A 17,510-nucleotide genomic window follows, 5' to 3' on the forward strand; every position below is an offset into this window, starting at 1 on the left:
AATTTTGAATTCTACTACCTCTCCATCTCCCAAGCCTGGGATGCATTTTTCAGGGTTATTCTTTTTAATAGCAGTTCTATGCACGAATATGTCTTGCTGGTTGTCACACCTTGTTATAAAACCATAATTTTGCTTAACATTATACCATTTTACTATCCCTAAGATCTTAGTTTCTATGATCTTTTCCTTTTTCCGAGTGGCTGCTGTTTTCTGTCTCGCTGCGTCTTTGCTCTCTCCTTCGGTCGCTCCCGTGTTGGAATTGTCGGGGCTGCTGGTGCCTGCGCGCTCTTCCCGGGGTCGCGTTTGGGGCTGCGCGGGCCGGGCCGGGCCGCGCCGCTCAGTTCTCCGCGCGTCGCCTCCTCTGGTCGCAGCTTCGCTGCCGATGCCGGGCGCTGCATCCACGTCTCGGCCGGGCCCCCGGGCGACGATCCCCCCGCGCCCTGCTCCAGCGCGCGTTTCGGCTGGGCGCGGCTCCGTTCCACCGCCACCGCCGCCAGCCGCCGCCCGTGCGCCACCCCTCTCGGTCGGGCGTTCACGGGGCTCGCTCCACCACGCGCTGCGCGGGGCCGGGCGGGCACTGCCGGGTCCCGCCGCTCCTCGCTCCGCCACCGACACTGCGGCTCGCGTGGCTCCGCCCGCGCGCGGGAACTGCCTCGCTGCTGCTCGGAGAGCGCTCGGTGCACGTGGCCTGGGCTGCACGGTCCCTGAGCCAGGCTTCCCTTCGCCAGGACACAGCTGACATTGCTCAACAGTCTCGGTAACTAAATAATATTCACGAAAATATTCTTCCATCGGCATATATTTTGACTCAAATATTAACTGTGTCCAAACGGTTTTCCAAAAGCCCTTGGTAAGAATTAAATCCCAAGAAACATAGAAAAAGTTCTTAAACAACCATGCCAGGAAGTGTTTCAGTTCTTTCTGAGCTTGAATCAAGCTAAAATTTACAAATCGTTGTTCAAGAATCATTTTAAGTTTAAGATAAATGTCCATATGCGGCTCGGAGAGCCAAGAGTCTTCCCACTGTTCCTCCATAGTTTAGATACGGAATAGCAAAGCAAAACCAAGAAGAGGAATCCAAAGTTTCCAGGGTTTACTCACACAAATCAGTCGCTTAGGGATCGGGGATCGTTCTGCTCACAATTCTCCACCATTTGTTGCAGTGGGGATACTGCAACACGCATATATCAAACCAGGAGTCCCGTGGAAAGGAAATATATATGGACAGACAGATTCTTGATAGCTGTTTCAGAGATGTTTATTTCTCCAGCCGCATGGCCGGGGCTCTGCCGAGGAACTGTTCCAGTCACGGGACCGAGGGTCCTTCTGCCCGCGCAGGGAACACAAACCAACCAACGGGAATGAGGCTGAGCAGGGACAGGGAAGCCCCGTGTCTGTGCCCTCAGGGCCCCTCTCCCAGGGCTACACGGCGGGGGAGGGACCCCAACAATAAGAGGATCTTTTTTGGTTTCTCAGTCATAGCTCAGCTATCATCTGAGCTGTTGCTCTCAGCCATACCAGAGAAACTTGAGACACTTACTGTGCAAAAACCTGCAATCCCATGACTCTGAATAGGGTCTTTCTCAAACATGGTCACTTGACAGGAGGTATCTGTACAGGACAGGGAATGCCCAAAGCTAAAAGCAAAAGTCAGGCCCTGTCAACAGTTTTAAACTAGACTAATGATACATGAGCTCCCTTTTTGATTCCTCCTTGTCTGGATTCAAGGTCCTCTTGAAACTCTTCCCAGTGCTGGGGATTTAAGACATCTTTGCCTATGGTACCAGTGCTTACTCTGGCCTCTCTCTAAGTGTCAACGTTAATATTTCTCTCTCCTCTATCTGTTTAAACCTTAAGAGCTGTAAAAGCTTTCTGATTACTACTGCCTTTCCAAGTTTGGTTGAAACAGGCTAATGGGTTCAAAGAGGGTGGGAATATTAAAGGAACATACAAGAGGACACACAGATCTCCTGACTACACATATAACAATTCCTCAGGGTTGATGAGTGCTTTCTGACTTGTGTCAAACTCAACTTCATTGATATCAGCAGGAAGTTTGCTGAAGGATGTCATCTCCCAGGCTCCGCAAACAATGTCTGCCTACTCACTCTTTGTTTTGTTTATCATATAAGGTTTGCACAGAATTAGATTGTTGTTAGGCCTCAATTTAATAAGTGTATGTCTGCATATGGATTATTATAGGAATAGTCAATGTTGTGAGGCTCTCCAAGTCCCTTCCTAAGACCAGAATTCACTTGTCTGTTCGTGGTTTCTGTACTGGGGAAGTATTATTCTGCTTTGAGATTCTGTGGTTATTTTGCCATTTCGATCTATTTGCCATCTAATTCAAAACAAGACATACTAAATCTACTTTTTTGGCAAATACCTGACAGAAAACTTTGTCTATAAGAAAAGAGAAATAGTAATTTTTAAAATTAAAAGCCATTGAACTGCAGATCTTCATCCACAGTTTTAAAATACTCTTTGAAGTCAACACAGACATTAAACCCAGGAAAGAAAGAGTAAAACTGGGGGTATAAAGTAAGATGGGTTTACCAAAAGTTGAACTTTTCAGAATAATAGGTTTCCAGACGAGAGAAATGGACCAGTTTTCCTATATCTGGACTTCATTAAAGTTCTTTCTACAGTGTCATATGGGAAAAGACTATGACGTAGAAAATGGGAATTGAATTCAACAATTGTAAGATGGTAAAAAAGTAACTACGGGGAAGGATGTGCTGACAGCAAACAATTGGTCTGAGGGGGGAGGTTCCTTGGAGCTCTTCAGGAACCTATGTATTTTTGCTCATGCCCCTGATTCATAATCAGAATCAAGAGAACAGGGTGCCATAGGGTGGGTAACCTAAAAACTGACTTGTGCACCACCTGCAATGCACGTATTTAATGTGTGTCCCAGCGTGCTGCTGGAAGCTGCCACTGGCAGAAAGGGCAGGTCCATGGATATCCACCCCTGAAGGTAATAACATTTTTTGAGGTGGGGGGACAGGGCACAGGGAAGGAATTTCTCAGTTTTTCTCTGTCTGGACATTGAGAAGAACCAGATGACCTCGAGGCATGGAGCTCTGGAAATCAGTCAGCTTTCAGCAGTGCCAAGCATAAGGTCAGTAAGCTAGAAATCCCTAAGATTTTTTGTCATAGTCTGGGGTTTCACTAGTTTGATGAGGAGCAGAAAAAACAATGAGTCAATCAGTAACAGGAAGAGCAAGAACCGCGCCTATGATGTCACTGTAAAAGAAAAATGTGGTCCTGATATATACGGAGACAAAATTATTTTCCTACTCCGCAGGAATACAGATTTCATTATAAAACACTTTAATGAAACCGCCTCTGTAATATCATTCGGACCCAGTCATGCATGAAAACACAAACTGTAACAGGTGTGGATTCCTAAAATGGATTAAGCTAAACCAATTTGACTTATACACCCTGCAAAAAGGAGGCTGAAAGCAGATACAACGTTATCTGTAAGAAACAGCAGGGAACACCAAATGCAGATCCTGATAAAAGGTACTTACACTGCCAGACAAGATCAGCATAACAGCAAAAGGTATAAATAATCACGAATACATCCTAGCTGTAAATTAGAAATATTTTTCTAAAAGAGATAAACAGTACCCTGACCATAATCCCAAACTTGCTAATAATTGATTACAAGAGGCAGCAGACATAGAAAGTCTATTCTAGTCCAGTACCTTTCTATTCCTCCTAAAAAATAGTCATCCTCACCACTGAGAATGTAACTAAACCCAGCATGTTATAAAGCTGGCAAATTAGATGGGGTAAGCTGCCAAACTGAGGTCTACCTCAGGCCAAATTAATAGGTACAGAATTGATTTTTTTTTTATGTGGTACAGTATGTATAAGGGAGACATGTAATCTATAAAGTTGTTTTTCTGCATTTCATGCCAAGAATTTTTCTTAAGACCTGCAGGCTCGACTATATAATCAGTAATCTTTCAAAGTGACTAACTTCAGCCAGAATAACATACATACTAGGTCAGCCACCTGAATTAATTTTTTTTTAAATCCACAAGACATTAATTCAACATGATCAAGACTTTCTCTGTGAAGCCCCAGTGCTAGTCTCTGCTGGGAGGAATTTTCCACTTTTTTATTTCAGTTCGAATAAATAAATTTGAAATGCATTCTATAGTGCCCACATGGTAAGAAATAACAATTTACAAAAAGAAAAACCATGAAGCAATATAATTCCACAGCACTTTAGATGAAGCCACATGAGTTCACGCTGTATTTTGGACTAAAATTTGTGTTAAAGGGCTATTGTACCCAGAAGTTGAAATGTGGAAAAAGTTAAGTGTTTTGTAATAGGGGGTTATTCCCAGAAACAATTCTGCTACTCTGGTGATGTACTAATTTAAACAGCTTCACTCCTCTTTAGGCAGTCCCCATTTGTTTATTTATAGATCATTCATTTATTAATACTATTTTCCACTGACTAAAAGACATCTCCCCTATAGAGTCACACGAGTGTGCAGTGCAAGAATAGGATAGACTGAAGATGGCAAAACATATGCTTTCCAAGAGTAAAAGTTCATTTGTTGCAAGTGTTTTTCTATAAAACAAAGGCCAGAAGGAATTACTATCAAGCTCCTTAGGAGACTCCACTCCTACAAATAAACACATGGGTTGAAAACGGACCTCTATACCAGGGATCATCTGAGAACTTGGAAAGTGCTATGATGTTATGTGCACATGCTGGCATCCAACAGAGAGGACAATTAGTGGAGGGCAACACACTTTGTTGCTTTTGTGCTGTTTGTGGAGCACATGGCACCACACCCCATTGTGTACGGGGCACTTCTGACAGCAAAGTCTGGAGAAGGGAAAACAGCTGATGCCATGAAGATTTTTTGCCTTTTATTTTATACCCCTGTTATACCTTTTTTACAACTTCTGTATTCTTAGTGCTTTTTGCCTACATTCTTGGACTTGTTTGTCAAGCTAAGAGACTAAACATTTTAGAAGCTTCATAGCTAGGGATCAGTGTGCCCCAGACACCAAGGTCCTCTCCAGAACACATTCTATAAATGAAGATAGAACCATCCAGGGGATGGCTCCTTGGGGAGGGGGGCTCATTGCAGCCTCTCATTGGGGAATTTTTGCTAGATATGCTAATTAGTAAAACCTATAATGTTATACCTGATCTTTTGGGGGGCATGGTGGTGTGCATTTCGGTGCATTTGACCTGGTTGTGTGCATCTAAAGATCCTTAAAATAAATACCAAGGTAAAATCCCTTTTCCCCTTCTAACCGTGTATGACTTGATTTTAAGACCAGGAAAAGGCATCACAGCTACTGCCAGAGAAGGAAAGATTGTAAACAACATGGAAAGTTTGGATATGAGTAGAGAGGAACCAACTATTGTAGCCTTTCAAGAAAGATGGAGAGGATCTGTAATGACAGGACAAGGGGAAATGGTTTTAAACCAGAAGGTAGATTTACATTCAGTGTAAGGAAGAAATTCTTTATTATGAGGGTGTTGAGACCCTGGAACTCATAGCTCAGAGAAGTTGTGGATGCCCCACCCTGGAAGTGTTCAAGAAGCAACCTTGAACAACCTGATCGAATGAAAGATGTTTGTACCCACAGCAAGGAGGTTGGACTGGATGATCTTTAAAGGGCACTTCCCACACCAGCATTCTGTGATTCTGTTTCTGTAGATGTTCAACCAAAACATTCAGGTTTCAAAATGAAGAAGCTGCATACCCTCACACAGATTATATCAGAAAATTGACTTTTTCTTACTGTAAAGGATGCTTAATGATTCTAAAAGCCTAGAAAGTTAATCCAGAAAGTAAATTTTACTGTAAGTTGTTTTCATGCCTTTGTTTGTTTCTACAGTTAGAGTGGGGGGTTTTTCCAGCTTTTTTCTAAATTTGAATGCAAAAAAAGTTTCAGCGGAATCCCAGTAGTTTAACTGCTGCTTAGTTCTGTAAAACTTTCCTATTGAATAAAGAGTTCTAACTTTATAAAAAAAAAGGATGCCACCACAATCCTGGTGAAACCCTCCATAAGCAAATATGAAGATCTCGTACTCTCCACAAAGCTCACACATCCTATTAACCCTGTAACTTAGGGAGGCAGGTGAGAACATTTCCATAGAAAGAATTTCTTTCTGAGGTCTCTGCCAAGAAACCCTGAGAAAAGTTGATGTAAAGTTTACCTTTACTTTTACCCACGAGGGTTTTCATTCTCAAATAAAACAAAGTGCATGCAGAAGTACCATGTTTGAATTAGATATAGATAAATCACCTCTATTTTGAGCAGGGATCAAAATCTGCTGGCCTAGAGATAGTTACAGACATCTAATCAAAGTCACCCAGACCTGTGCTCAAAACTACTTTGGATTCACCTCAGATCATAGGTTTTCAGATACATTTTGCCAACTAAGGCTTAAACAAAGGACTCCATGGTCAAAAGTCACAACTTTTGCCTTATTCAAGGTTTTGACCCATTGTATGATTGAACCCAGCTTCTAACTTTTTTACACCTTGGTCAGCTCAGATGGAAAAGTAGGTAGGAAAACACTTCACTTGAAACCAGATGCTCCAGCTAAGCCAAATTCCATAGAAAAATAAGGGAATATAATGCTTTCCTTAAAACAATCACCACAGTCAATAAAATGTGCTGGGGGGGAATGCAAATATAGTCTCTCACAGAATATAAATAATAGATTATGATTTGTTAAACAAAAAGAAACAACACAAACAGGACATACATGAAAATATTAGGTTCCACAGCCCTTAAGTCTGAATTTTGCAAATGTGTATATATATATATCTCTCTCTTTACTCACATGAGGTACTTGGAATTCAGTGGGATTAGTTTATGCATAAATAAAAGAAGGTCTTGATATATATATATAGATATATATCTATCTATATATATATATCTATATATATATTTCCACAAAGTGTGAAAGTGAGTGTTTTCCATGCATTTTAAATTTAGTATCAGATTTATTCTATCTTTCCTAGCTGACAGATTCACCAAGCAATAAAGAACAAATAGCAGGAAAATAAATTGCATTGCACCTATTCTGTAATGTTCAGAGCACAAGCTGATATATCAAACTCAGTGCTAATGTTCCTGTGCACATCATTCTTTCTCACAGGTTTAAAGCACTCAGATTACTTTTTTTTCCCTGTTTATTTCATCTCCACATAGGCTTGTGCATCCTTGGCACAGAGGACATTTTCACACATGTCAAAGAAGTCTCTGAGGTACCAAATAAACAGACTCTTCTTAGTGAAGTCTATATTTTATCCAGGTCCACGGAAAAAGCAAAGCCAAATAAAGATTATGTTTTAAGGGAGTCCACAAGTCTGGGAAAATTCTTTGGTTAAACTTTTTTTTTCCAAAAAGATGGCAAATCAAGGCAAGATGCTACTTTTTAATCATGACAGGGTATGGAAACAGTGAAACAAGAAACAGTAACTGGTTTTAATTTTCCAGAGGGGTATTTTTTTTCTATTTATTTATTGAGTCCCTGCAGGAAACAACCCAGTGAACACTAGAAATTGCAAGTTTGTTCTGCAAGACTTAAATCTCCCCTCAATTCTTGCATTTTTCAGCTAATATTTCAGCACTGGTCTCATTTCCAGTATTTACTTCCATTAAAGGCTAAAGAGTAGAAAAACTTCATGGGATGTATTCACAAGTAACACACACAGGACTCCAATCTTCAGTGCCTGCTCCAGCAAGGCTGCTCGTCAATACAACAAAAATAGGAAAATTATGGTAGGGTCCACCCACACCCCATCTAATAGCAATGGTGAGTGAAGACTAAAAAGTGGAAAAAATGTGATTTTCTTTACACGCATGGAAATTCAGCAGGTTCCTTTGAATAGTGTGATTTCCCTGTCATCCACAGAGCTTCCTGTAACCAGTCCTGGAAAGGAAAGTCACTACATTTTAATACTGTGGAACTTCCTTTGCACAGCACCACATGTAAATTGGTAAAAATTATTCTAAATTATATAATTATGGGAGCACAGAAATAAACACAATGTGCTGAGAAGACTCCATGCAGCTTTTGTAGATGGAAGTCAGATCACTATGCTGATGCAGCTCCTGGAAGGATTCAACAAGTGTGGACCAGAGGAGATCAAATTGATCTGATAATTTTGGATTTCCAGGAAGTATCTCACCAAAGGCAGAATGGCAAATGAAGTTCAGTGTAAATAAATGTGTATGTACTAAACAAATCCTAACTTAAACCTCACTATTGCCCCTTAGAGACAAGATTTTAGGATCACACTAGGTAATTCCATTTACCTGACTGCCCCATAACCATCAAAAAAGCAAGTCAAATGCCAGAATTTGTCAGGTAAGGAGTAGACATCAAAACAATTGCATTAGTCTATGTGCACCTACCTGCTGCATACTGAATATAGTTTTCAACCCACCATCACAAAATGGATATAACATAGCTAGAAAAGGCCCACAAAAAGACAAGAAGGATGACAAAAATCATGAAGCAACTTCTGTGAAAAAATTGATTTAAAAGACTAGGACTCTTCACCTAGTGAGTGAGAAGGAGGATATGAGCAAAGACTTCATTATACCAAATTATATAGGAAGTAAAAGCATCGAAAGGAATTGCCAGGTGGTACAAAGTACATAAAGGAAGGGTGTATTTTAAAGCATTATATGCTTAAAATGGGGAATCATAGTCAGAAAGCATTGTGGATGTCAAAGTTCACATTGTTAAAAGACGTAATTAGACCAAATCATAGAAGAAAAGTTTTTTATGAGCTGTCCGATGTCAAGATACTCATTGCTAGCTCGGGAAACCACTGAACTCCATCTCACTGGAGGCTGAACAGTGCAGCAGGGAAGTGTCACCACCAGCTGTCCTGTGGGAGCAGAAGTCAGGCCATTGAGCTGTGTGTACGTGAGGCATGGCCATGCCACTCCTGCTCATGGGGAGACTCCCATGGGTCTGCTTCAACAGGCAATCCATAAACATCAGATTGCATCATTCCTCCATATATGACATCAGGGATTGAGGAGGTTTGGGACCCTGGTCTGTCACCAGCCTGGCTGGACTTGCAATGCAAACATCTTCTTCAGTGGGAGCAGCACGGCTTTTTTTCTGCCTTTGGTAGGGCACAGCTCTCCCACCTTTGACTATTTGTTTTATTGTTCTGTGCATCTCTCCACAGACTCTTTTCCATGGGACTGTGCTGACAGAAACAAAAATGCATTCATTTCACTGACACTTCCCAAGGGAAGGCATGTCCTAAACATCATCATTTTTAGCAGCTTTCTGTGTGCAGGGGTGATAAGATGGCTCCCCAGAGAACGTGTGCATGTGTCCCCTCAGTAGCTGTTTTCCCTCCTGCCGAGCACAACTTGTTGGAATTGCACACACAAACCCAAGGACTTTTTTTACTCCACCCACGCACTGCCAGGAGTTTTTTCAGACTTTCAACATGCTGTTTCCAGGGTGACCATTGATCTCAGATTTCAAACATTGCCAGAGCCGCATATCCTCTTGCTATTCTCTCCTCCCTTTGGAAAAAGGCATCTGCGAGCCCAATTTTGCTATAAGGAGACCCCACACTACAGATACCAGTGGAGCTCTAACAAGGCCATTACCTAATGCCTGGGGGTTCCTCTTGGTCTTGTATCTTACACAGTATGTACACACCAAGGAACTATAAAACACTACCAAAACCATGTGCCTTGGGGTAATTGAGTCCTCAATGTTTAGTTTCTTCTCGTCCTCAAAAATCCTTACAAGTAAGGGGTTAGGTCTCATTCAGGGTATCTAGATTTTGTGGGGAGGGTCCTTCCAGTGTAAGCAGACGTATAGTGGTTGTAACCCTTTTTTGGCTGCTTCCCACACCATTACTGTTCAGGAAAGCCAAAAAGACTGCAAGGAAGACCCTGCAAGGGAAAAACTAAATTCATTGCATATGCACTTGAAAGACAGGAGACAGGGACCCAACAAATTTTGAGAGGGCTCCAGAAGAGAGAAAGGAAGCAAGCAGGACAAATGGACACAATCAAACCTCATGCAGTGATGTCTGCATGTGTCCACTGCCCCTCCAAATGGGGACCCTGCAGCCCAGGCACAGTATTTCCAGGAAGAGCAAGCCCACCGTGAGTCGGTGCTTCGACCTCCTGCCAAGCATCCCAGAGACTGTACAGCCTCCAGCTCCTGCTTCCCACAGAGAACGGGGCAGGATCAGCTGTTTGAGCAATCTGTGTCTGGGAAACAGGGACAAAATCAAGGCCCAAATAGAGCTCTTTTATGAGGTCAGTAAACACAAATCCCCAGTAGCTCATATAACCCTAAACATCAGTGTCCTCAAAAGGTCTACCTCAACCACTTAGTTAAGGACACAAACTTAAGAAGTCCTGCTAACACAAAATACTGTGCTGAATGCCATATATAGACTCTGGAGAGAAGAGACAAAAAGCAGCCTTCTTTATGATTCCCTTTTGAACTCACTGCATTATTTCTGGCCTGTACATTAAAACAGATGTCTCATTGATTTCCCAGTCACAAAGAAATCATTCTTTTCTTGTCTTGTGACGGATGTTTCTTCAGATGAACAGCTTCGACTTCAAACAGAATCTTTACCTCATGGAATAACTTTTCCCAAACTGATTTTGAAATATCTACTAGCAAACTAAAGCCAGCCTCATTGTATTTCTTATACAAAGGGTGAGCAGAAATGTTCTTTTCAAAATTGTACAAAATGTCACTGCCACTTGGCATTTTTGTCCCATAAAGCACTGATCACAATGGAACATAACAGGTGCCTAATTAAGGAGCATTAACTTACCCATGTTTTGAATCTCATTATCAACCCTGAAAGAGTAAGCCCCAGACATATCTATGTTTCACTTCAATCACCTCTCCTTCATAAATGAGGGGGAGTTTAATGCACTTTAAACTTTCTCAAACTACTTTTGTAGAGTTTGCTTACTCTGTAATCCCTGGAAAAAACATTAAACAAAAGGGAGGGAAAGCACAGAAGTATACAAATAACATTTTCTACTTTAAAAGTAAAATGCCCTGTGCTGAGGTAAAGGAAAACTGGGGAAATAACTTTGTGAATTACTGAATTCAAGAAGGGAAATATTTTATATACCATTTGAGGTTTTGGTTTCAAGAGGGGCACAATAATAGAAGACTAGCTTGGCCTTTTCCACTTAGTCCTTGGCCACACAAATCCTTTGTCTCACTTGAACTCACTATAAAAGGGGAATAAACCTCTCCCATGAGCTACTTAGTTAAACAGAGTCTGGTGGTGGGGAAACACTTGATTACAATTTTAACATGGCTCTTGATTTAGCCAGGAGATTAATAAAGCCAGCAGACCTTTTTTCTCAAGAGATTACATCAACAATAAAGAAAAGAGAAGGTAATACATCTTACAATGAATGTGGCATGTATAGCTACATGCACCAATTATATCACAGGCTGCTTCTACCTGACCAGAGCACACCTGAGCATCTGCTTCTTAAGAATATGGTTGCAGTAGCTGTTTGCCTGCCAGGCAGTACTTAAAAGGCATCCTACAAAGGACCAAAAATACACTCACAAAGTCATTACTTTAAATCAGCAACAAGCTTGTAAGCAAATTCCTCATTATAAATTAATTTAGTAGAAGGTCCAGGTTTATAATTTAAGAAAAAGGCAAATATGAGCATTGGAAATGCCAAAACTTAGTCTCCAAAACACTCTCTTATGTGAATTGCTCATCTTCATCACAGCTATATCCAATGCCTGCTTCTGTTTTTCAGGTAACACTGTGTAACATAAAATAGAGAGTGGTCTTGGAGACTGGGACTTCAGATGGTGAACACTGGAGTTCCTGCCCATCTGTCTGATGACCACTCTGTTTACATACCTGTGTATACAGACCTGCAAAACAGGGACAATACCAAACAAAACCAAAGCATAATTAAAGGGTCAGAACCACAAGCTTTTCAGCCCTGCAAATTTGAAACATCAGAACATATCTCAAAATTTTTCCTAGTGAAAAAAATTAATCACCTCAAGCGTTTTTTAAAACTTACAATTTGTTGCAAAAATTCTTTTCAAACAGAAACAGTTTTAAAAAAGTAAATGTCAGTCATACAGAGAAAAGAAACATTTTGTTCCATGACAAATCCTTTAGCAGCAAGGGCAGCACATACCTCCTCCTGTTTTGCTCTGTCTTATCAAAAGGCTTCATGGGTTCTGGTAAGGTAACATAGCACTGTGCTTGATCTTTATATAGAGTCATAAAATATTCTGGGTTGGAAGGGTCCCACAAGGATCATCAAGTCAGAGTATGGCTCCGGCTCACATGTGGATGTAACTAAGGGATACCTGCAACCACAGATCATGATAACTGGGCCGCAGATAGGTCTGGCACATAACACACACAAAGGTCCATGGCTGCTTAGGTGCAGAGGCATGCATGAAAATACCAGAAGACCTGGAGTTCCAGCAACACAGGCTACATTATCCTTCAACCAACCCCAGAAAACCACCTATTTTAGGAACTGCAGGAGCATGGGTTATGCTCACATACAAAAACAAACACGTGGGATGACATCCTCTCCACATGAAAAGAGGAGTCTGTAATCTCTGTGGGTGTCAATTTAGCATAATCCCCACAGAAAGGCTTAGCTTGCTTTAAAATACACAGATGTTGTATTTAAGAAGGGCCCATTCATTTTCAAGCCCAAATACATAAACTTGTCTTGAGTAATAAAGCAAAAAAGGTACTTTTTGCTGATGTGTTGTGGTTTAGGATTTCTGAGGAGGTGAAGTATGGGGCTCAGTTGTTGTTTTCGTTTTCTGAGGGGGGTTTTATTAAGTTTTAAATTTAGTTTGGCTCAATCTTTATTTCGCAGGTATGTAAATACAGGGAATCCAGGGCCAATAGCTAGAGCAATAATTCTGGTAAAAATGAAACACAGAGCTTTAGGCTATAAATGTAAGACAAAAATCAAAGGATTTAAATGAAATCTGACATGGCAACTCATTAAATTCAAGAGTATCCATGATATTTTATTAAACATCAGTTAAGTGCATCTTTAAACAAGATGAATGCAAGTTCAGGAAATGAAACAGGCATTGCCTAAATACTTAACATGCTAGAGACAAAGGAAATGCACCACTGTGTCAGAGGAATCACCCCAGCTAGTCCACAGCCTTGTCTTCAAGACTGGCCATTTCAGCATTTCCTGAGGCATTTATCTCCTTTCTGGAACAAACTCTAAAACTGGTCTCAAGACTGGCTGACTAAACTGAGAACAGTATTTTTGATGAGGCCACATCACTGCGAAGATATCAGAGCATTCAATTGTTTGGCATCCTATTTCTTAGGCATGTGACTAGTGAGTTTGATTCTGGCGGGGGGGTTTTATGTGCTGAACGCAAAGCTTTCACACCACTCAAATACCGACTTTCAGGATATAAAAAATGCCATACTGGTCACAGTCAAACTCTCAGGGTGCAGTTTGGTTTCCAACCATGTCGAGGTGATTCAGTGGGAGAGACACGAGACCTACAGCAAGTAACTGAGATGATCTTCTCCCATTCTGGAGATCTCCCGTATGTCTGCTGGTTGGCTTTTGTTTAAGATCTTTTTCTGTGGGTTCCTCTGATAGGGTAATTCAGAGTTACAGATGTTTCTTCCAAAAGCATGTTACTTTCTAGCTTTCTTTGAATTTTATCTGTCATTCACTCAAGTAAGTTGAGTCCATCTGATTTTCTCCTCAGTCACACTCATTGAAATAACTTTGTGCTATTACATGGTGCTTTTTGTCTCTTATTGCGTATCATTAGCAAATAAAGCAACTTCTATCACAAGATATGAATTCAGCTCCCTTTTTGGAAATATTTTGCTATAATATTCTTAGAGTTTGCCAAGGCAGGAAGGGGTATTTCTCAAAACACTTTGTTTCTCACACCATAACTGTCTAAACGCTTTTAACCAGGATGAGCAATTAAATTAAACGTATAAAACCAACTTTCTTTTATCTGTTATTTTGTTTTATTATGACCTAATTAAAGTTTATTAATAGGCTGCAAAAGCTATGCCAGTTACATTCAGGTATATCATGATAGTATTAATCTTTTATTTCACTTTCAATGCTCTCTATTAAGCAAGAAGAATTCATTCAATGCAGATGTTGCTACTCTATAATTACTCATATTGCCTTTTTGTCCTCTTGAAAGATATGCATCCAACACAGTAAATAAATTAAAGAAGGTTAATTAAAGCAATAAGTATGTTAAAGTAATGAGATCTTTAGATAGTTAGCTACTGTCTTCAGTAAATAAAGTTAAGAAAAGTCTCTTTTCCTGTGTATGTGTAAATAATTAGGACCTTAGAAGAGGGTATATCAGAGGTTTCTCAAAAATAAGTGGTCCCATTCCTGGCATCTTGAGAGCTAACAATGTATGTTGATCTGTACTACAAGCAGCCCCCTACTGTTCCTCTCACTGCTCCGACATACACTGAATGGCAATTCAAAACAGATTTGCCCAGTACAGCAAATCAGAACCTCAGCCTCCAGGGAAGGAAAAGTGGCTAAGAACAGGGAAGCTTAAGTAGCTGCAAAAGTAATCAGAGTGTGACCATTCTCCCCAGCCCCTCCTGTTTTAACAGGCTACAAGAAACACAGCTTGTTTTACCACACATCTCTGGCCGTGGCCGTGCTCTCCTACTGTCAGAGCTTTGTAAGCTGTCCGAGATGTGCATGCAGTCTGCTTCTCAGAGGTACTCCAGACTGCTACAGAGATTATTTTTATCCATGTTATCACAGGCAGTCGATTAAAGTCATCAAGTTTCCTCAGCAACACTTCAAAGTAAAAGAAGGAACAAAAAGAACTTAAGAACACTTACCAGCCTGCAAGGAAAATCAATCTCAAAATTAGTATGTTAGAATAGAAGGTGTTTTGCTCTGCCAATTTTAAAGGACCAGTTTCCAAAGAATATTCCTTGGGGGCAGTATGACAGCCATTATCCATGGCTGCCATATAGATGAAGCAATATGCCTTATTTCATGAGAAAAATCAATAGTGACCTTATCACTAGAAATAAGAAGACTGATTTTGTCTGGCTTCTCTGCATTATTCTGCATCTGGTTGTGAACTCTAGGTTGTCCATAGATACAGAGCAGCCACAGAGGTTACAGTCAGCACTGAAAAGCCAATATCCTGGTTGCTCACCTCCCTTGGACCATCATGCGTATGTCTCAGCTGACACTTGTCTGCCCTCCATGCAGCCTTTTCTCCACTTTTTGTGGCTTGACACACCAGACTCATAACCCAGCATGACACATAACCCTGCATGCTCTGGCCTGCTTTAAGAGCATTGCAACAGGTGCTAGTCTCCCTTGTGTGATAATGCTGTGATACCACATCTAATCCACTACACCAGAGCTCAACCCCTGGGCCATGGCATGGTTCACAAAGAGAGCCTAATCCTTCTTTTCTTTAAAAGTATGAATGGCACCAACATTTTCCTATAGCCTCACACTTTGGGGTGAAAAATTCCTTCTTCAAGTTCAAGGTGTTTCTGACAGTCCACCATTCATCCTGTTACCCAACACTCTCTTCGGGGCAACAGGAGATCTCAGCACCATCCAGGGAAAGTTAAAAATCCTTTCTAATCTACAGGGGATGGTTTGAGCAGCCACAGCATGAGTGATATGAAACATAAGCAAGGTGACAGGAGAGGGAGTCAGAGCAAAGGAACCTCTGAGCCTGAGGAACTTTTTCAGAGGGTAGTGGAAAAACAATCACATGACTATGGTAGTTTCTTCCAAAGGGCACGCCATGACGGAATGAGTCCAGTATCCATGAGCTCTTTGATCTGAGCTGTAAAAATAAATTATTTATGGGGTTAGATGGTATCTTTGGGAGTTCTGGTAGTATTGTCTTTAAATTTCCTTTAGCTGTGCCTAACAGATGGGCAACATGTTAGTGTTATTTACGGACAGCCCTCATTCACAGAAACAACAGAGGTCAGAGGGAACAAAGCCTGTTTAGCTTTGACGTGAAGACTTCTCTTGGAAAAAGTTCTCCTGAGAGGTTTAGGGGGACTTTTTTATTTTTAATTGTTCTGCACTATCAGCTGAACTTAAACATCTATCCCACAGATCTATTGTTCTCCCCTGGAAAAATCTTAATCAAAGTTTAAACGTTAATCAAAAAGGAAATAAAACTAAAATTACCTTTAACTACAGTGAGTTATGCCTTGGCAACTCTACCCTTTTGACCCCGCTATCACTTTGATGAATTCAGCCTATTGTTTTGTGTAGTACAGTGCTGGCTTGCATGAGCTACAGCCTACAGCACAGTCTGCCAAGTACTACGATAACTGGTCCGTAGATGCCTCTACTTCCAAAGCCTCTGACAATGTGTAGACAATGCCATATGTTGGTTTTAACCAAACTACTGAATAAAAAACAACATCCAGACAACAACTCCCACTCATCAGACAGAAGTCTAGAAGTGACCTTGGGCCTCGTACCATCTTAAGAAGATTAGGAATGTCAAATTCTCCTAGATCAATGAGAGAAAAGTTACAGGGGTAATATTTTTCCTTAAGATAATTGGTTGGTATCTACAATTAGTGATCTGCCATTAGTTGGTCATAAAGAGTTAATACAAATAAACCACTGTTTATACTAAAAATCTACTCACATCACTGTCCGGGCAAGACAAGTAGCAGTTCAAAAGGTCTTCTTCTGCCCCACGTAAGGAATCAAAAATCCTAGAGTCCAATAGGCTTCGTATGAGGTTGTCACACAGAATTCTGTATCAATATCTTCAGCTGTACTCACAAGCAAAGAGCTTGCACTGGAGAAGAAATTTCCAATCAGCTTTTCTCTGGCAAAATACCGGACCTGTATGCTTGTATTGGGTTTGCGTGGCAAGGTTTTGGTGGCCAGGGTTGAGCAGCAGTGGTAGAGCCTCTGGGAAAATGTATTTAAAAAGGGGAAAAGCTACGACACAAGAGCAAATTGCAGCCAGAGAGAGAAGCAAGAATTTATGTCAGATCAAAAACACTGCAGACACCAAGGTTTGTGAAGAAAGAGGGGCAGGAGGTGCTCCAGGCACTGGTTCTGCTGCAGCCCACAGTGAAGACCACAGTTTTCTCCCTGCAGGCACAGGTCCGTGATGGAGCAGAGATCCACCTGCAGATCCTGGAGGACCCCACACTGGACCAGGTGGATGCCTGAAGGAGCCTGTGACCTCATGAAAAGCCTGTGCTAGAGCAGGTTTTCTGTCAGGACTTGTGACACCACAGAGGACCCACACTGGTGCAATCTGTTCCTGAAGGTTTGCACCCTGTGAGAGAGACCCACACTGGAGCAGTTTGTGAAGAACTGCAGTCCATGCAAGAACCTATGAGAATTTGGTGGAGAACTGTGTCCCTTGGGAGGGACCCCACACTGCAGCAGGGCAAGACGGTAAGGAGTCCTCCCCTTGAGGAGGAAAG

The 17,510-nt window shown here is 41.3% G+C and overlaps 1 long non-coding RNA gene across 1 annotated transcript in view; it reads right to left on the reverse strand.

Annotated features, from left to right (window-relative positions):
• The window catches only part of LOC116449909, a 42,944-nt gene extending 30,496 nt beyond the window's left edge, over positions 1–12,448 (reverse strand). The window contains exon 1 of the long non-coding RNA XR_004242581.1: positions 12,202–12,448. This is a non-coding gene — a long non-coding RNA (uncharacterized LOC116449909). The remainder of the gene's footprint in view (positions 1–12,201) is intronic.
• Positions 12,449–17,510: the final 5,062 nt, after the last annotated feature.

Source organism: Corvus moneduloides, chromosome 1, assembly GCF_009650955.1.
Source record: "Corvus moneduloides isolate bCorMon1 chromosome 1, bCorMon1.pri, whole genome shotgun sequence".
In the NCBI taxonomy this organism is placed as follows: domain Eukaryota; kingdom Metazoa; phylum Chordata; class Aves; order Passeriformes; family Corvidae; genus Corvus; species Corvus moneduloides.